Source organism: Silene latifolia, chromosome 9 (genome assembly GCF_048544455.1).
Source record: "Silene latifolia isolate original U9 population chromosome 9, ASM4854445v1, whole genome shotgun sequence".
Classification (NCBI taxonomy): domain Eukaryota; kingdom Viridiplantae; phylum Streptophyta; class Magnoliopsida; order Caryophyllales; family Caryophyllaceae; genus Silene; species Silene latifolia.
In genome coordinates, this window is record NC_133534.1 from 138,425,684 (window position 1) to 138,447,996 (window position 22,313).

Below are 22,313 nucleotides of genomic sequence, written 5' to 3' on the forward strand. Positions count from 1 at the left end.
TTTGATTTCACAAGCTCGAATGCGTGTCAGGGCCCGCCGACCGAGGTTTCAAAATTTTATTTTGAAAAGGGATTAGATTGTAAAATTTTATTTCACAAACTAGGATATGCAAAATTTTATTTCGCAAAAAGGTAAGTTCAAAAAATTTTATTTTAAGAACTCAAATGCATGTCAGGGCCTGCCGACCAGGTGATTCAAAATTTTATTTTGAAAAAGGATGGATAAGATCGTAAAATTTTATTTTAAAAACTTAGATGCGTGTCAGGGCCCGCCGACCGATAAGTTTGAAAATTGCAAAATTTTATTTCGCAAAAAGGACAAGTTCAAAAAATTTTATTTTATGAACTTAGATGCATGTCAGGGCCTGCCGACCAAGTTTAATTTCAAAATTTTATTTTGAAAAAAGGAATAGAATGTAAAATTTTATCTTACAAACTAAGATGCGTGTTAGGGCCCGCCGACCGATAAATTTGAAAATTTTGTTGTAAAAATTTATTTTATGGAATTGGTTGAAAAAATTTGCAAAAGTTTTATTTCGCAAAATAGAGAGGTGGAAAATTTTATTTTACGAAGGAAGGACGAGTGAATCTATTCAGCGGAACTTGGTATACCCGAATTTTAGTGGACCAATTTTATTGAACTAAAAACTCACGTGTCCACAGCAAGGACTAGTCTTCACCAAATCACATTTTGCTTCCCCAATTATTCTGCTTTCACCGATCAAGCTTTTTTCTTATTCCCTAATAAATTTTCTTCAATCTCTGATCATCACCTTGACATAATTTGATTTAAAATTCACCTATTGTTGGTCATCAGAGAAAAGTCTAATCAATCGAACCCTCTAGATGAAATGAGCGGCTGTTGTACCGTCATAGCCATGGCTTGAGCGATAGATTGGCAAGGTGATATAAAGGAGCACCGTCGATGGTGGCCGATCTTACTGACTCCTGGGACAGAATTAAATGAGCGAAGTTATGCAGCCGTAACCGTCATTTTGAGCAATTGATTGACATCTAAGTGACTGATAATGGAACATTGTCGAAGTAAGTGCTTCTTTTTTTGTCGATTGATTTCGAATTTATGCTGTTTAGATGATTGTCTTCAAATTTCCATTGTTGCTCAAGCGTACGATCCTGATATGGGACTAGATCAACAGCAGATGAATCGTCGTAGCCATCGTTCAAGCCTCCGATTGGCGACAAGTTAACTGATAAAGGAGCATCGTCGAATCTTTTGTCTTCTGATGTGGGATGAGATCAGCGTGGGTTGCGCCGTCGTGGTTGTCATTCGAGCGCTTGATTGGCAACAAGATGGTCGGTGTTAGAGAACCGTTGAATTGGCTCTTGATATGGATGTAATCTGCGACAGTTATTGTACCGTCGATAAGCAATCGTTCGAGCTTCGGATTGGTGACTGAATGACTGATGATGGAGCACAGTCGATCATTTTGGCTGTGACATTTGAACAGATTTCTTGGCACCAGCTCCAATCAAGCTGTGAGTATTTCCGTCTCTTTATTGACTGATTCATATTTATGCCTCTTTTCTTTGTTTTATTTCTTTACTGGTCAAGTCGTATGCTTGATTATACGATTGAACTGATAGTTTTACTGGTCTTGTGAATCAAGTTGTGTGCTTGACACATAGCTTCTGGCCAAATTATGGGTGCTTCCCCTTTCTTAGTCGATTGATGTTGAATCTATGCTCTCTTTTTTGTTTTTTATATTTTTGGTTTTATGGTTTTACCGATTTCTCGAATCAAGTAGTGTGCTTGATAATAGGACTGAACTGATAGCGCAAATGATTAATCAAGTCGTGTGCTTGATAATACGATTATTCCGACTCAAATCGTAATTCAAAGACAATGATAAAAATGCCAATGAAGTATAATGCTAACGAGATGCTAATGAGCCGCCAATGATGTATGCTGTAGAGTGCTTATGATTCTATTAATGCAAGATGCTAATGTACTTACCACAACGGAGACAAACACTAGCTAATTGGCAATGCATTCTTTTCCTAAAACAGACCATAGACACATGACACATCTCATTACTAGTCTTGTTAATTTTTTTTCAAAACGAGCTATTGAGCATGACCTGGGAAAGGGATAAGAGTATTCGAGTTCAGATAGGAATGCAATATTTGGCCCTGCTCTTTTTTTTATAGAAATTCAGCTTATCGATTTCAGAACTATTGAATCTGGGTAGCTATTCTATAACTCTCATGGATAAGAATTCATAGCTGGTAACTCCACATTTGATATGGAAAAGGATTTCTATTAGCTCCACATTTTCTGTAGGTCCTTCCATCATTTTGTATTTGGTCAGTCTTCTAAATGCGATCAAACCTATGTGCAATGAGTGTTCACTTATGCCCCTGGTCTTAACTTGGTCTTAACTGACTCTTCACTCTATGTTTTGTGGTAGCCCCCTGTTCAGGTATTTTCTTCTGTCTTTTTTTTTTTTTTTTTTACCTGGTGTGGGTCGTGAGTGCGCCGTTTTTTTTTTTACCTTGGAATTTTTCCTCACCTTGGAATTTGAGGTTTATATTGTAAAATGAGTTTTGCCCTCTTTACAGTAACAAGCTCGGCTAATTACCCAAAACTAATACTATAGAAATAAAATACTTTTGTGACCGTATAAGTGTAGTGTACATCCACCGAATTCTTAGATGCTAAACGAGGGTGATAAATGGAATGGAGTAGAAGGGTCTATGGTGTTAGAAGACACTGGAGATCTTTGTGCCTCTCTCACTCACCTAAATGAATGAAAGGATCGTCCCAAGAGGTAAGGAGACAAAGTAACCGTGGATTGACTCGTCTGAGAGATGAAAAAGTGACTACTCTACAATTTGATTGCAAATTTGACTGGAATTGTTTTCTTTTTTTTTTTTCTGGAACTTTTTTTTGTCTTTTTTTTCTCTCTCTTTTTGACTTGAACCTTTTTTGTCTTTTGAATTTTTTCTCTTTTTGACTGGAACCTTTTTTTGTCTTTTGAATTTTTGAGATTTTTGATACGGAAAAAAGAAATTGCAACTTTGGCTGGATTTCTTTGTCTTGTAATCTTTTGAGTCTTTTGACATTGGATTTGATTGCAAATTTGACTGTTTGAGTCTTTTGACACTAAAGTGCAACTTTGATTGGAATTTTTGTTGACTTATTATGAGAGTTTTTGGTGTGAGTATTTTTCAGCTTGTATTGGTAATTGGACTCACATCTTTAGTTCATTCTAAGGGACTAGTGGTCACCTATAAAATAGCACGGAGTGCGCGCTACCGTGTCTTATTTAGTATGTTTGGACACGGTTGTACTGAGAATCTGGTTTGAATATTTTTGAGCTAATTTTCTAGAACCAATGGGAGTGAATGATAATATTTGCTAAAATGGTCGATTATATGAGTTTGTGCTCATCTAATGGTCATTTGAGATATGAGAAATTGACAAATTTGGTAAATAGAGAGTTGTGCTCATTTAAACTAGTAGTCACATGAAGTGTGGAAAATTAACGAATCAAATAGAAAGATGGAATCTCCAAACCTATAGGTCACCTAGTTAGAGACACGGCGATCAAAGAATTATCACACCACAGAGATGGAAAAGATGGTTTAGTGCACGCCCTCGTTTAGGCCGACTCTAAGACGTCGACTAAAAGACGTCTACACTTGGGCACGGGGTAGCCGATGAAACCCTTATCAATATAACTCGGTGGATTAACTCTTTAATCGATTCTACTTTTAGAACTCTTGGTCGATAAAATTACTCTAATATTTATCTATAGCCCGGAACACATGCGACTACGGTCACGAATACTTCCGTTGAGGTCAATCCAAATTTCGAATAAATGTGTCCATGATCCAAATTCACATTAACTTGGGCACGGGGTAGCCGATGAAACCCTCATCAACATGAATTCGGTGGATAGACATTTATCACCCACTTCCCCTACGTAACAAGGTTTGTACCCCGGGGTGGCCGAGTGCACTCCCTCGCGAAATAGGTTTTCATGGTTTCTACTTTTTGGTAAGGCTATGTCTCAATTGTTTATTTTAGCGAAAGGTCATGTCAATTTATTATCTATCACGTTTTAAGTGTACTAAAGCGGTGAACTACGATAATTGTAATTGACACGGTCGATAAACTCGATTAAAATGCATGTTTAGTTATGGCGATTTAGCGATGCATGCAACATATAAATAAAATGCAAAGCATAAATTAAATCCTAGTATGGCCTTCCTAAAATAGAAAATCTAATTAACTATTACATATTCGGAAACCAACTCCATTGGTCCCTTGAACTTCGGTTTTGGCACGCATTTCAAGGCAACACTTTCTTTGATGGATCGTCTTCTCGAATGGCACCGTCTTCAAGGTACTCCGGAATAAATAAATTAAATAATAAATTACATAATTTCTTATTATACATTTGTAATTAAAATAAAATAAATCTATTAAATTACAAAACGGTGATACGAGATCACAATAAATTACAACCGAATCGATATTCCCATACATTTCGGGCAATACCAATTAAAAAACTAAGGCCATACTAAGTAAAAATTACCTAATTCAAAATTTACATAAAATAAAATTATGACAATCATAAATAAAATGCAGCATTATAATATGTATGAACATGCCCAATTTTATGCTAAATCGCCTTTAAGGAGCCAATATCGTATATTAAACGGTTTTTACGGATTTGCGTGATTTAAGCTATTAAAATCACAATAATTACATAAATTCATATTTATGTACAATTTAATTACCCTAACCATCTTAGGACTCAAAATTAGTCTCCACTAACATTTGACAATAATTAAACTTGATATCTCTTAATATTGTTCATAAAAGGACTTAAAATTACAATAAAAGCCATAAACTTCAAATAAATCATAAAAATTTCAAATAAATTTGAAATTTGAAATTTTAAACTCATAATAGATTATGCCGGATGTGTTGATAGTAGAAAATCGACATTTGGTTATTTGTTCCTTTTAGCTGAGGCGCAGTATCATGGAAAAGTGGGAAAAGTGGGAAGCAGTCTGTCATTCCTACTTCTACTATGGAAGCTAAATTTGTGGCATGCTTTGAGGCCACTATTCTTGCATTGTGGTTTCGAAACTTTATCTCGGGACTTGGGATCGTTTATAGTGTAGCCAAGCCGCTGAGAATTTATTGTGATAATTCTTGTAATACCCGTACCTTTTGGGACCTACTTTTGTACCTTGGTTTGCATGAGAGGACCATCGGATGAGATATGATGTACTAAAGAGTGAAAGTATGACAATACACTAGACCAAGTAAGACCTGGACTAGACTTAGTGTGGCAGTATTAGACCGAGTAAGTCATTTCCCCGACCGAGTGAGTGTCACTCGACCGAGTAGACTGACACTCGACCGAGTGGTCTGATACTCGACCGAGTGGTCTGATACTCAACCGAGTGGGCGGCACTTGACCGAGTGAGTGACACTCGACCGAGTGGACTCGCACTCGGTCGAGTGACGCTGAATCAGAAATTGTGATAAGGAAATCTCAAACCTCATCTCTATTCATTCTATCTTATCCTTTCTCAATCCAAATCCTCTCCCTTCTCTCTAAAACCTGTTAGACCTCTTCCTCCATGGATCCAAGCTTGCTTTAAGGAATCTTCACCTTGTTCTTCAACATCCACACTTGTAAGTCGATTTCCACTCACCCTTATTTTAGTCTTAACCCTAATTTTTAGGGGTTTTCACTTGGGTTAATTAGTTAGTAATTAGTATATGTAATATGGATAATTAGTGGGTAATAATAAAGGATTAGTATTGTATATTAGTGTAGGATGTTTTGGTGATGGTATTGCATGATTTTTTTAGCGATAAGACGGTTTTGCGAGACGAAGTCGTATGGAATCCGAGTAGCTTATGAAGAATGCTAAAAGGTAGGTTAATCCTACTCGGTTTCAATGATGTGTGTGTATATTTATATGTCTTTTCATCATTTGCATAATATGAGCCAGATTTGTGTCACATGGTAATGTTGAGGATTTTAGTGAGTCTTTTATGTTGTTGGGATTGTATTGTATCATATGGTTAATTGGTATCCATGAGGAATGAGAAAAAGGTAATTTGTTAAGAGTTATGCATAATCATTATGAGACGAACATATTGGCATATTGTGATGCATCTAATATTTATTGTGATGGCTGATACTTGTTGGTGGTGATTCTTGTTGTTGAGGAGACGTAAGACGGTTGGGAAACCATATTACGCTTGAGTCGCCTCTTGGAGCTTCCCAATCCAAGAGGGATGTGCACATTAATGGCTTGAACTCGGAGGGGCTCGTGTGGGTGAGACACGATATCTGGCTGGGGATCCTGTTGGCTTCCGGACCCAGTACGTCAGGGCGTGTCCCGGTACCTTTGTGGTGAGGTGTAGTGTCGTGGGCGTGTCCCTGACACCGGTGGTTATGGGTATGTCTGGGCGTGTCCCAGTACCGTCATTGTGGTTGTATAATTGTATCTCGTTCATCTCATTAGCATGTTGCATATCTATTTATCATGTTGTGTCTTTTATAAAATTACTGAAACTGACGTTTGTGTGTCTGTGTAATTGTCACCAATTTCCAGCGTGACTTGTGTCGATCTATATGATATTTCCGATCATATGGGGAGCAGGTTTAGTACAGTTTAGCGTTGGTAGCACATGGGAGACGGGACGAGCCTTGATGACATCCGAGTCGAGTATAGTTGGTTAGAAGAGTATAGTAGTCATGAATTGTATTCTTTTATTTATTCATTCATGGTTATGTAATTAACTAAACCCATCATTTATATTTAAATGTTTCTTGATTGTATCTCTGATTCACCGCCTCAGGAAACCGAGAAGGTAACATCTCCCAATTACCTTGGCCGGGTAAGAAGGGGGTGTTACAAAGTGGTATCAGAGCGACTATTTTGGAACCTAAACCAATTAACCAAAACGGATCTAGGTGTGTCTAATAAAATGAACCCGACATGAATACAATAGGAGATCGGTTTTGGATGAATAGGCGCCCTTTTATCAAAACTAGTGCTTATTGTCTCGGTTGGTCACTACGTGGATGGTTATGAGTAGGGGTGAACGCTATGTGGAAGTTGCATGGTTTCATGAATGTGTGATTAGTGTTTAGTTTCTTGTATAATATAGTTGTGCTCAATAATATGTGAATGTGCATGAGGTTGAATGCTTAGATTAGTCTGAGTAGCATGGATGAATAGCATGTGTTGGTAGGTGGATGATTGTTTTACTCTCAAAACGGTTGTGCCGTGTATTAATTAAATGCATGCTCGTGTATACGTAACATATGATTAGTGAAGTATGATGGTAGCGTAATTACTAGTGCTACGGTAGCGTACCAAAGACGGTAAGTAGGGTGATCTATAGACTAACTCGGGTGAATCACCGATAACCGGTGGACCCCCGAACCTTCTCTTTGTGTTGCAGGGACTTCATCATTCTATTTCGACCCGAAATTTTAAGCTGTAAGCAATCACTCTACTGAGTACGAGTCCATACTCGGCCGAGAATAGTGCACTCGACCGAGTGGACCCATTTCCAGAAACTGGAAACATTCTGAAAATAGGCCACTCGACCGAGTGAACTCAGCCACTCAACCGAGTGAAAATCCACTCGACCGAGTGAGTGCTGGGCTGGGATTTACACGGGTTTAATCTCATTTTCTCATTTCTTATCTTCTTCATATCTTACTTTCAACTCATTCCTTCAACACCAAAATTCCTACAAAAATCATCCCAAAACTCCATTGTTGTAATTTGTTACTTGAACTAAGCATTCTACTCTAATTTTCCGTCTCAAATCTCTTCCTAATTAACAATGTAAGTAGACCATCTTTCCTCTCATTTTCTCCATCTTAATTTGCTAGATCTACATTAATGAACTCAAGATTTATCAATGAATTTCATATTTTTACTTAATTCATTGTAGTAAATGACTTTCTACACCATTATTGATGCTAAATGTCAAATTTTTATGTCAATTTTTCCATCTAAAGTAAATAACACGAAATGGTATTTGAGCTTATGCATTGGATTTTGGTGCTTGTTGTTGGGTTTAATTGGACAACAAGGGCTTAACATTTGTTGTCATTGATGGATCTTGTTTGGTATGTGAAAATTTCGTCTTAAACTTCGTCTTAAATTTTCGAAAATATGTAAATAATGCCCAAATTTTGATTTTTCATGAGTAAAACTTGGTTTATTTACCTTATAAGGCCACCATCTTTATTAGTAACATGGTATATGATCTCAAAACGAAACAAATTTTGTTTTAAAATTTGAGTGAAATTTTCGAAAATCTCCCAAGTACTATGGACAATTTAAATTTGTGTCTTAAAAAAATGGTTTAAGTATGTTGTTAGACTATGAAATTTGATGGTTATTGCTATATTATGAGATAAACTAAGGACATCTCGTCTTAAAAATGTGACCATTTTTCCGTTAATTTGGTACTAGCCATGTCAAAATTTTGATTTTTATGCTCACTAAATGTCTTATTTACTCATGGTTACCTAAAACAAAAACTTATAATGCTTGAGGAAGCTTTGTGTTGAAAATTTTTCTTTTTCCGTTTTAAGGACTTGGATGTTATTTTTACCGAGCCAATCCTCGTCTTAATTGCATCTTGATGATTTAAATTGATTTGTGATAACAAGTCCCCTCTTATGTAGAATTTTTCATTTTAAAATTTTTAAGATTTTCGAGGCAAATGACCATTATGCCAAGAGTCTAGTGTAGTACTCCATTATTGAGTTTAGTTTGAACAAAATGGGATGATAAATAAGGGTAGTACATGTGATTAAGGTTATGTTTCAAGCTATATTTTGTCACGAGAATTCCAAATTCCGGAAAATCATTAATATGGGAAAATTTTTGGCATTGATTAAAACATAAGGAAACTATGTTAAAATTTCTTCAAATGGTTACTTATTAAATTGAAGAGTTGGAGAAAATTTTTGTTCATATCCAAAGTTAGTTCCAAATCCTTATCTTTCCATTCTATATCTTGTTGTGTGGTTTCATTTTGTAGCATGTCAAGGAATACAAGGAGCACCCATGGGAAGAATGCCCGTCAACAACCCCAACCTCAACCGGAAGCACCACCTGCCTTTACTCACCCGGGATACCCGGGAATAGCCTTTGAAAGTGAACCTCATAAGAACGCTTTCCTAGCCTACGCACAATAAAGGATGAACGCCACTAGATGTGTGTCAGAGGATGCCTTGGTTTCCTTTGGAATAGAAGAGGAGGTGCATGATATCTTTCGGGTCTTTGGAATGGAGGGTTTATACAACTTAACGGAGATAAGTTACCAAAACCTCACCCTAGAATTTTTGAGCTTTTTTGTCTACAACAAAAGAGATCACTCCGTGAGTTTCTGCCTTAAAAATACTTCCTTAAACCTACCGAATGATGCCTTCGCGGAACGTTTAGGTGTGAGAAAGAGCACCGATTATACCATTGACAAAATAGACAAGGAGCTGAAAGCCACAAAATACATTGACCTTTATACGGGAAACAAACACACCGATGTGAGTTCTATGAAAATCAATGATGTTGAGCACACCGTCCTAAAGATCTTTCTCCGCACCTTGACCCATATCCTCTATGGGAGGAGAGACCCTAGTAAGCTCAACTCCACCGAGGTACTACTTTTGAGCTCTTACCTAAACGCCCTAGTTTTTGGTCTGGGGATGGCGACACATCGGGAGTCTTCAAAGCTTATGAAATCCAACCCTCGGATTGGAATACTAGGATCCCCCACGGTGATGGACACTTGCTTGGTCCTTGGGCGGGACCTCACTATGCCACCGGGAATTTCTTTGTCGATGCTTATTAAGGTGGTGGCTGCCAAGAGAATGTGGGTGGTGGCTATCAAGAGAACGTGGATAGTACCTACCAAGGGGAAGTAGGTGGTGTCTCCCATGAGGGTGGGGGTGGTGTTTTCCATAGGAGTGTAAGTGGAGGAGGAGCATCGAGTTGGGCACCAGGACTTATGGAGTATCATGGCCCCTATGTTAACGCGATAGTGGAAGATGCGACGATGGACACCTCGGGCGAAACAAGGAGTGAAGATACCACTTATGGGATTTATGTGTATGCATCCCTTTAAATATAAGGACTATAACGAATATATCATGATGAATGCTAGTCATAAAATTAAATTACATAAACAAAAGGGTAAAGAGAATTAGAAATAACCTTCGGTCCTAGCTAATTCGGCCTATGAACAATATCGCAATGATATTCTCCTATCAGTTGCACCCAAGATGCTCCGAGAAATACCCCTCAAAATTGCTAGAATGAGATCCCCAATTTTCTGTAAAATATTAGAGTTTTTGTGTGATTTTCTGATGAGAGAAATGATGACCAAAACTAGGTTAAAATTAGGTTAGAAAATAATGATCTCCCCTTCCCTTATAAAACCGAGTATAAGGTGTAATAGGGTAGATATTTTCCTTCCAAATTTTCGGCCCATATACCGAAATTAATAAGGAGTATAATTTCCTTATTTTCGGTTATTCCAAAAATGTATAAAATGTGTTAAATATAAATTGTCATCTAGTGAGGATCGAACCCATGACCTCTTGGTTTGAGTACCCTCACTATTACCACTATGACACATTCATCTTGTTGATATTAAATATAACCGATTGCATTTAATTACGAATTAACATATTAATTCGTCCAAGCTAACATTACATACATTTAATTAAATATAACTTATTATATTCAATTTACGAATTGACAGTTAATTCGTCTCAACTAATATTATTTAATCTTCATTAAATAATTGGCTCATCAACACATTGACTAACTATTTAGTCATATAAGGCATCAATGTGATTACATTTCCATAACCACATCTCTCAAACACATCCTATAGGTGTGACCTTTAGGGACCAGTTGATCACCGCCATCTGTATGATAATAACGTCAAACTTTCTAGCAAGCCAACCGTTATTAGGTAATCGTTAATCAACTGATTAAAATACGGAGTGTACCCTTGTGAACCTGTAAGAGATTTACAAATGTTATCACACTAATTTGTGGAGGACACAAGCTCCAACAAACTCCCACTTGTCCTCACAAGTGTATGTGCGATAACCGATTCTCATGTCCTAAAATTTCTCCCACTCAATGTAAAACCATTTGCAAATCTGTATTCACAAAGGTCATATTTTACAAGCGATCATTATCAAGAGTGGTTTCCCCGACTAGAGAGTAACTTAACTGATAAACGAATCATCATTCGAGCATGGTCATGCATTTCAGTTACTACTCCTCGAGTGGCCCTAAGAAATAACTATACCTGATAAGGGTTGGATATTTTCCTCAACTCGAATCCTGCAGATGTATGCACAGTATGAAATGGTCCAGAAAAATCTACTTAGCCTCCAGTAACGGCAGACCGTGAGAAAGAAACCAAAGTCACCCAAAAACTGCCTTAATCTCAAGAGACAGTCGATAGTCAAAAGAATCGACTCTAGGAACACAATGGATGTCCTATCCACGACCTGGCACCGAATGTTTTTAAACATTTAGGACTCCATTACGTTGTCACAAAAATTTGTCCTACGAGGTATCGTTATAATCTCGCATTTGTGATCGATCAGTCAACATTTTGACTTATGGCTCGTTGAACCCACAATCAATCGGCTGCAACATATAATAGCCAGAGTTATCAGCTCTTGTAGGCGATTACGGACCAAACAAAATATAATGTAATTCAGTTCACTTTGTGGCGTTCAAAGTTGTCGGACAATCCACATGAAAAACAAAATATTATAATAAAACGATGAAGTTATAAATAGTATATGAAAAAGATAACGTATCGAATTCATAATCGACTACTATAACTCAGGTACACGTTTAGTTCTCATGGAAATAACGTGCCCTCCATGCTTATCATACTTTAATGGCTCGGTAGTAGAATCTGCTACAACTTCCTGTTTGGAACTATTCCACCGACCGAAAGACCATTAAGAGTAAGAACGAATCTAGACCGAGATTTCTAATCATCTCGATCCGTTTGGAAGCTAGCATCTCACAGAATCGGTTGCGCATAGCTTAGTATCTCCTCCATAAGTCAATACCCAATCCTTAGTCCTCCGTAGGTACATGGATTCTTTTGTTACCGACTCGTCATACTCAATGCATATGCCACGTCTGGACGTGAGCATATCATGGCATACATGATCGATCCTATTGCAGATGCATAAGGAACACGACTCATGCGCTCAATCCCTTCAGGTGTCGTGGGTGACTGAGACTTGCTCAACTGCATCCCAGGCGTCATTGGAAGGTTCCCCTTCTTGAGTTGGTCATGCTGAACTTCTAAAGAATCTTATCCAAATAAGACTCCTGACTAAGTGATAACGTCCGTCGTGATCTATCTCGGTAGATACTGATTCCCAAAATGCGTTGTGCCTCACCCAGATCTTTCATCTGGAAATGGTTCTTCAACCATTCTTTAACCGAACATAGGAGAGGAATGTCATTCCCAATCAGGAGTATGTCATCGACATACAATATCAATAATACAATCTTGCTCCCACTCGACTTGATATATAAGCATGGTTCTTCGACCGATCGAGTGAAACCATACTCTTTTATCACCTGGTCGAAACGATGATTCCAACTCCGAGAAGCTTGCTTAAGTCCATAAATGGAGCGCTTAAGCTTGCATACTTTCTTAGGATGTTCAGGATCTATGAAACCTTCGGGTTGCACCATGTACAACTCTTCCTCCAAATAACCGTTTAAGAAGGCGGTTTTCACATCCATTTGCCAAATTTCATAATCATGAAAAGCGGCAATCGCTAAGATTATCTGAATGGAACGTAGCATGACTACAGGTGCAAAAATCTCATCATAATGCAATCCGTACACTTGAGTGAAACCTTTTGCCACTAGTCGTGCCTTATAGGTATCTGGTTGCGCGTCTACAGAACGCTTTATTTTGTAAAGCCACTTGCACTGTAGAGGTTTTACTTTATTAGGTAAATCAACTAGATCCCATACGTCATTCTCATACATGGAGTCCATCTCGGATTGCATGGCTTCGAGCCATAGCTTTGAGTTGGAACAGGCCATAGCACCTTTATAGGTAGTGGGTTCATTACTCTCTAGGAGTAAAACGTCATTCTTCTCGACCATACTAATGTATCTGTCCGGAGGATGAGAGACTCTACCCGACCTCCTAGGTTCCTCAGGAATATTAACCGTATCATCAGTTGGAGGAACAACTTCCTCCATCCGTTCCTCGGTTGGTTCTGGAATCTCCGACAGCTCGAAGGTTCTATTACTCGTTTTGTTCTCGAGAAATTCTTTCTCTAAGAACGTCGCACTAGCCGCAACAAAAACTCGATGTTCGGTAGGCGAATAGAACTAATGACCAAATGTTCCTTTTGGATAACCTATAAAGTATGTCTTGACCGATCGCGGGCTGAGCTTATCCTCGTGTCTCCACTTGACATAAGCCTCGCAACCCCAAACCCGAATAAAGGACAAGTTAGGGACCGTTCCCTTCCACATTTCATATGGAGTCTTGTCGACAGCTTTAGTCGGACTTCGGTTAAGTATAAGAGCGGCTGACAAAAGAGCAAAACCCCATAATGAATCAGGCACTACCGTGTGACTCATCATGGATCGAACCATATCAAGTAAGGTTCGATTTCTCCGTTCGGACACACCATTTAATTGAGGTGTTTCAGGTGGAGTTAACTGCAAAACGATTCCACAGTCTTTAAGGTGTTGATCAAACTCATTTGAAAGATATTCGCCACCCCGATCTGAACGGAGTGCTTTAACTTTTCTACCCAGTTGGTTCTCAACCCTGTTCTGGTATTCCTTGAATTTCTCAAAGGACTCACTTTTATGCTTCATTAAGTAGACATATCCGTATCTACTCAAATCGTCCGTGAAAGTGATAAAATATCTATAGCCATCTCTAGCGGTAATTGCATAGGTCCACAAACAGCAGTATGTATGTTCGCCACCCCAATCTGAACGGAATGCTTTAACCTTTCTACCCAGTTGGTTCTCAACCCTGTTCTGGTGTTCCTTGAATTTCTCAAAGGACTCACTTTTATGCTTCATTAAGTAGACATATCCGTATCTACTCAAATCGTCTGTGAAAGTGATAAAATATCTATAGCCATCTCTAGCGGTAATTGCATAGGTCCACAAACTTCAGTATGTATGAGTCCTAATAGGTCACTAGCGCGCATTCCAACACCTTTGAAGGAAATTCGAGTCATTTTGCCAATGAGACATGATTCACACGTGTCATATGTAGAAAATTCGAATGCGGGAATAGTCCCATTATCGACGAGTTTCTTTACGCGTTTCTCATTTATGTGTCCCATTCGACAATGCCATAGATAGGTTTGATCTTTGTCACCAACCTTTAATTTCTTATTATTCATGTGTAATACTTCCGTGGTTTGATCTAAGATATAAATTCCATTCATGGAAACTGCTTTGCCATAAATCATTTCATTGAAAGAGAAAATACAGCTATTATCCTTTATTGAAAATGCAAAATCGTCTTTAGCAAGTACGGAAACAGAAATAATGTTCTTAGACAAACTGGGTACATAGTAACAGTTATATAAAAATAACTCAAAACCACTAAGGAGTTGGATTACATATGTTCCCTTCGAGACAGCAGCAACTCGTGCTCCATTCCCAACTCGCAGGTCCACATCACCCTTTTCGAGAGGTATGATGTTCTTTAGGCCCTGCAAATGATTACACAGATGAGAACCACAACCAGTATCAAGTACCCAAGTTCCGAAACTTGCATGGTTAATCTCAATCATATGAATATATAAGATGACATACCAACAGGAACGACGCGACCTGCTTTGATGTCCTCACGGTACACGGGACAGTTCCTCCTCCAATGTCAAGTCTTGTGACAATGGTGGCACTCAATGTCACTGCCCTTGCTCTTTGCCTTGCCCTGTGACCCATTAGTCTCACCAGGCGCACTCTTACCGTTTCCTGGCTTTTTAAACTTTGGCTTACCCACAGCTAGGTCGCCATGAGCCTTGCCCTTACCTTTACCCTTGTTGGAAATCGTGAGAACATCCTGCTTCATGCTCCCACTCAATTTCATATCCTTCTCTGGTGCCCGTACGAGAAGGGAGTGTAGCTCATGAGGACTCTTTTTCAAGTCATTCATGTAGTAGTTCGCCCTGAAAAGGGCAAAATCATCATGAAGAGAATGAAGCATTCGGTCAATGACAATGCTCTCACTGATTTTGCAATCAAGAGCCTCCAGCTTCTCGACATTCTCAATCATGTGAAGAATGTGTGGGCTAACCGGTTGGCCCTTCTGGAGTTTCGCATCAAAGAAGCGACAGGTATGCTCATATGTAACGATTCTCGGTGCTTTTTAGAACTCGTTAGTGAGCATGGTGAAAATCTTGTTCGCACCTTGGGCAATGAAGCGTCTCTGCAAATTGGTTTCCATTGCAAAGATGAGTACGTTCTTTATCGCACCCGCTTCCATAACGAAGTCATTATAAGCGAGTGACTCGTTGACTCTGCATTGGGGCACTGGTTTACTGGTATTGGCTCGATTAAGTACACGAGCTTACCGTCGAAATGGCCGCATTCCGTAGTCTTTGCCTCCCGATCCGCAAAGTTGGACCCGTCGTTTTTCGGGCGTGTGTGAACCGATTCATTTGGTCCATGAATATTTTCAGCTACGACTCGCGTCCAAGTGTGGCACTAGGCATTTGGATTGCGTTATTTCCGACATTTTGTTGTAACAAAAGATTATCAAAATAAACGTGTTCTACACTGCGAAAAGAAGAATAAATAATAAGCATGTGCATCGATTTTAATTTAAGTCTAATGATCTAATGTCATAACGCGAAGACTCAAAACATTTATACAATTGACCTTCCTCAAGAATTATATAAATGATCCCAAGACTCAATTATCTGTAAATTGATAAGCTAACCTTTTAGCTAATTCTACCGTTAGAATTCTTGGTCGATAAATTTCTGTAAATTCTATCTTTAGTACATCATAATCACGAGAAACTCTTCGGACTATAATATTGAGATAAACTAAGTCAACACAAACTACTTACCCAACGTAGAAGGGGTCATCTTATGCCTACCGACGAAGAAGGGATTCATAGTTGTTTGCCCTTATAAAGACTAATCTCAATTTCCGTTTTAGAGGAAGATCCCATCAACTTTATTTTAATTCATTTTAAGTGAACTAATATCTAGCATGCGAGAATGAATAAACTAAGGTGATGGCTTAATAAGTCTGTGACATCTGTATGTCCATGAAAACTAACATAGAACCTATATGAGTCAATTTTCATGCATTTTAGTAGTAGGTGGTTTGGTTTTAGGCGAAATATGATGCATAAACTATCATGTGAATGAAAAGCTATAGGAATGAAAAACGTAAAAGCAATAATAAAGTCCTAGTGTGGCCTATCCTATTAAAATGAACATTAAATACAAGTTTGGAATCCATCCTTGGACCCGAGAAGCTTGTCTCGATGTTCCATCCTGATCCATGTAGCGGGAGTGAGCTCCAATCTCCATCTTTAGTCTTCTTCGAAAATTACAATAAATAAATTTACATAATAAACTTATTTATTACATTCTAATTTCAAAACCCAAAAACTAATGAAAAATAAAAGAGATTCGAGATCTCATAATTACATAAAAATTATGTTTCTTTCATTACGAAAACATAATTAACTAAGGTCACACTAAGTATTACAAATTACAACCGATTGCAAAAATACGTAAATTAAACCATTCAGACGATTCATTCAACTAAAAAAATGCATCAACTAAAAAAATTAAACATGCAAGACATAATTCTTTAATTATGTTGATTAATTTTATCCAAACCACCTATTTAAATCAAATTAAGTGACAATTCCTCAATTAATCACATTAATTTCAATCTTAATTCATATTAAACTTGTAATATGAATTTAATCCATCAATATTTTAAACTGCTTTAAAATAAATAGGTATCTTCAAATTGTAAACCGTTTCACAACAATTAATCATACATTGTAAAGGTAATGTATAATTAATATTGGCCAAAACAAACAAAAACAAAATCTTTTTTTTTTATAAGTCTCGGCTAAAATAAGGAAAAATAAAACAAGCCTTTTTTTTTTTTTTTTTTAATAACAAAAGAACCAAAAAAAAATGCACCCGTTTCATATATTGTACACGGTTTTATCTGTAAAAACCGAAACAAGACAAATTTTTTTTTTTTTTTTTTTTAATCATCCTCCGTGAACAACCACGTGAATAAGAATAGGAAAAAAATTTTCTTTTCTCGGATGCTTTTAAATCGGCATAAACAAAACAAAAAAAAAACTTAATCGGTTTTCGGAGAAACCAAAAAAAAAAAAAATAAATTTTTTTTTCATAATACATTCATCCGTGAACGATGAACTAAACGAAAAAAAAATTCCACGGCTCAAAAAAAATTATCAATTCGGCAAAACCGATTTCCATTTACATCTCGATTTAATAAATCGAAACATCTACAAATTATCATATTATTATCTTAACTGATTAAAAACAATAATATGAAAATCAAATGGAAATATCGCATCAAAAAATAAGAACAAACCGGCTGCATAAAAAAATTCAATCGGCATAAAATAAAAAAAATCCAGCCGTGTAGTTTTTTTTTTTTCGATTCATAAACCCTTTGTACAATTCTTTTTATAAAAATCATCAAAATTATAATTCGTGGCCTTGGCTCTGATACCACTTGTGGGATTTATCTGTATGCATCCTTTTAAATATAAGGACTATAACGAATATATCATGATGAATGCTAGTCATAAAATTAAATTACATAAACAAAAGGGTAAAGAGAATTAGAAATAACCTTCGGTCCTAGCTAATTTGGCCTATGAACAATATCGCAATGATATTCTCCTATCAGTTGCACTCAAGATGCTCCGAGAAATACCCCTCAAAATTGCTAGAATGAGATCCCCAATTTTCTGTAAAATATTAGAGTTTTTGTGTGATTTTCTGATGAGAGAAATGATGAGCAAAACTAGGTTAAAATTAGGTTAGAAAATAATGATCTCCCCATCCCTTATAAAACCGAGTATAAGGTGTAATAAGGTAGATATTTTTCTTCCAAATTTTCGGCCCTTATACCGAAATTAATAAGGAGTATAATTTCCTTATTTTCGGTTATTCCAAAAATGTATAAAATGTGTTAAATATAAATTGTCATCTAGTGAGGATCGAATCCATGACCTCTTGGTTTGAGTACCCTCACTATTACCACTATGACACATTCATCTTGTTGATATTAAATATAACCGATTACATTTAATTACGAATTAACATATTAATTCGTCCAAGCTAACATTACATACATTTAATTAAATATAACTTATTATATTCAATTTACGAATTGACAGTTCATTCGTCTCAACTAATATTATTTAATCTTCATTAAATAATTGTCTCATCAACACATTGACTAACTGTTTAGTCAGGCATCAATGTGATTACATTTCCATAACCACATCTCTCAAACACATCCTATAGGTGTGACCTTTAGGGGCCAGTTGATCACCGCCATCTGTATGATAATAACGTCAAACTTTCTAGCAAGCCAACCGTTATTAGGTAATCGTTAATCAACTGATTAAAATACGAAGTGTACTCTTGTGAACCTGTAAGAGATTTACAAATGTTATCACACTAATTTGTGGAGGACACAAGCTCCAACAGTGGCTACCAAGAGAATGTGGGTGGTGGCTATCAAGAGAACGTGGATAGTACCTACCAAGGGGAAGTAGGTGGTGTCTCCCATGAGGGTGGGGGTGGTGTTTTCCATAGGAGTGTAAGTGGAGGAGGAGCATCGAGTTGGACACCAGGACTTATGGAGTACCATGGCCCCTATGTTAACGCGATAGTGGAAGATGCGACGATGGACACCTCGGGCGAAACAAGGAGTGAAGAGCTTAGCACACGGAGGGAGGAATCACCGGTAAACAATGAGGGAGCCGTAGTCCGGTGGGTGAAGAGGCTTGGTAAGAAGAGAAAGTCATCTTCCTAGTCTTATTTGTTTTAAGTAAACTTGTTTAACATTTGTGTCAATTTGACACTTGAACTATTTAATTTGGATGTTGTAATTATGGCCATAAGGCCTAGAACTTGCTTGTTTTAGATGTCGGATGGTGTGGTAATCACCATCGAAACTTATTTTGCACTTATGTAAGAAAATGGACAAGTTAGAGAGTAAGAAACTCTCGAAAAGTTTCTGCCCAGTGGACACTCGATCGAGTGTCTGCTTCACTCGACCGAGTGCCGGTCCACTCGACCGAGTGGCCATTTCACTCGATCGAGTGGATTGTTTGTATGCGGTTTTGCTTATTTTCGAACAATTATTTTATAGGTACCCTTAGTTTGAGAACGTAACACCCTCATAGCAATTGGATGACCATAGAAACATCACGTAATTGGCTCCGTGAAATACTTACGTTTGACAATGTGCTTAGTATGTCAATTTTGACTCGGTGTATCATCCTTCATGATGGGTGATTAACATATAGAAGTACGGCATGAATAAGTAGATAACAAAGGTAAAATGACGAACTTGGATGTTATGCTCTAATTCTGTGATTATACTTGGTAAAACAAGGTGCATGTAGTGTCATGATAGCATAAAGCGTTGCCGTATGATGTGTGGTGTATAATGAATTGCATGCATAATTAAGTCTTTCATGGTTACAAGCGAGAATGACAGTATGAAACCGAGATAGAATGGACACATGGTAGTCATACGGTGGATTTTACGCAATACGCACATACTATTATTTGAATATAATAATGAACAATATGTACGAGTAGTAGAATGAACCATAGGATGAAATCCGTACAAACGACATAATGATATAATGACAAAGTACTATAAAACCCGAAAAAGGGTCATGATTAATTAGCGGTGAACTTCGGGACGAAGTTCTCTTTTATAGGGAGTGAATGTAACAATTAAGGAGTTAAAAAGTGAAACCAAATGTAATACTACGGTTTTCTATGTTATTGGGTATTCTATCGAGTAGGGCTTACTCTGTCGAGTAAGTGAGTTTGGTTACGAAACAATGCTTTGCCTGATGGGTACTCGATCGAGTAAGTGTGGCACTCGATCGAGTAGGGGTCACTCGATCGAGTAAGTAATTTACTCGATCGAGTAAGTTACTTTTACGGGTTGTTTTTGACGGATTTTGGTAGCAACGTGAGAAAGATATATAAACTTAATCCGTCAGTTTCTTTTCATTTTTACACTTTTCTAAACTTCACAAAGGTAAAACAAAGTTACGTTGCTTCTCTCTCTCATTGCTATCAAATCCCAAAAGGCTAAGGCTGTCGGATCATCGTGTTCTTTACGCCGTTGAGTTCGTCGTGTCGTGGGTAAGATCCTTGTATAGTTTTTATACCTTTTCGTTGATTTTGTTTAAAGCTCTAATTGGGTATATTGGGGGTTTTGGGAGTATTGTGTTTATTAGATGGTGATTGTATGATTGTATATTTGATAGGGGGTGATTTCGTTGAAGAACGAGTTTGATTAGCTGATTGTGACGATCTAGGTGTTTGCCTTTCCAGGTAGGATTTCCTACTCAGTTATTGGTTACATATATGTCGGTTGATTGATTGATTGTTGGTGGTTATTGGTTAATAACATTTGTCTATATCGTATTGGAATTGGTGGTTGTTGATTTTGTAGTTGGTTGTGATTGTTTGTTTTTGGTTCTTGAGGTGCATCCTCGGCTGAGTGGAGTCACTTGCGGGAGTGGCTTCACGCCCTTGATTCGACCTCTTTGGAACCCGCCCCAGAGGGGATGTGCACATTAAGGAACTTGGGTTATCGCTCGGATGAGATGAGCGGGGCTTAGGTAGGTACGGCTGCGGTCCCCCACTGGCGGTGTGGAATACCTGTTGTGATGGGTATTCTGACAGGACTACACAGTTTAGTGTGTAGTTAGGTGTGTGGAGTTGTGACGGAGTTTGGGTAATGTGTGTGTTGTATCTTATATATTGTGTATTGTGTAATCAATAACTGACCCCGTTTAAATGTTTTAAAAACTGTGGTGATCCATTCGGGGGTGGTGAGCAGTTGTTTAGCAGGTATATCTTGGATACATGCGGGATCTAGCTGGGGATGGAGTCATCACATATCAGAGTCTTTAGTCTTCCGCTGTGTTTGTTAAGGCAATTCCACTTAGTTGGTTTACAGTTTTGAGAACAGTTGTATTTTTACTTTACAATTTTGGTTATGTAATCGTTAAACTTTTTTCTTTTTGGTAAAATGTGAGCGGTTATATTATAATCAATAGAGAAATTACATCATTTTGCCTTACATAGTACCACAAACTCAAGCCTAAGTACAAAAAATGTATCTAATATTGTTCATACTTACCCAGTTACATTCACTTGGCATTGTACTATTACATAACTAGTTTGAATGCCCGTGCGTTGCAACGGAGTAATTAACTTATTTATAATGCAAAAAAAAAAACACAAGGGTTTAATGTTTACATTCTATGTCTAATGATTTGTTTACATATTATTAAAATATCTCTTTCAAAAAAAATAAAAGATTAATATATACGTGGGTTAACTCTTATTTATAATTATATAATCACTCCACCTTATACTAATCTTTCGATGTAGGACAATTCTACTATTTATAAGTAATATATTCACCATACTTGGATGATTTTTCTGATGTGGGACAATTCTACTATTTATATGTAGTATATCATCAAACTCGCAATGTTTTTCAATGTGGGACAAATAACATGACATACTCAGAATTACACCATCTTTTTTGCACTTAGTTCGACATTCAACCAGATCCCGAATACCGAATACGGTTAATTGTTAATCATTATATCTAATAGTTATATTTAAATTTAATAATATGATCAAGTACTCTCCATTAATATTTGTCGTTGTTTTTCTTCATTTTTTTTTTATCATAATTGAGATACGGAAATTTCCCGTGGTAGCCCTTAATTTTGTCAGATTTTCCATGTTACCCCTACTTTTAAGAATCTGCATATGGTATCCTTGAAGTTCCATTTTTTTTTCCCATGGTACCCCCTAATATAAAGACTGTTAAATAGACGTTAAGTTTGATGGTGTGGCAATAAAATAACAATTAAAAAATAATACCCCCTTTATTGTTTTATTGGTACGGATATCTCTCTCTTTTAAATGAAAATTTAATTAAGTA

At 37.2% G+C, this 22,313-nt stretch overlaps 1 long non-coding RNA gene across 8 annotated transcripts; it reads left to right on the forward strand.

Moving 5' to 3' along the window:
• The first annotated feature begins 629 nt into the window (after positions 1-629).
• Positions 630-21,448, forward strand: LOC141600105 (uncharacterized). Of its 8 annotated transcripts, none has more exons than XR_012524141.1 (4): positions 630-1,043; positions 1,125-1,496; positions 20,614-20,680; positions 21,192-21,448. It is a non-coding gene; the product is annotated as an uncharacterized LOC141600105 (long non-coding RNA). The 8 variants fall into 8 exon arrangements; XR_012524140.1 differs by having other exon boundaries at positions 1,149-1,496; XR_012524145.1 differs by lacking the exon at positions 20,614-20,680 and having other exon boundaries at positions 631-1,043; positions 1,149-1,496.
• Positions 21,449-22,313: the final 865 nt, after the last annotated feature.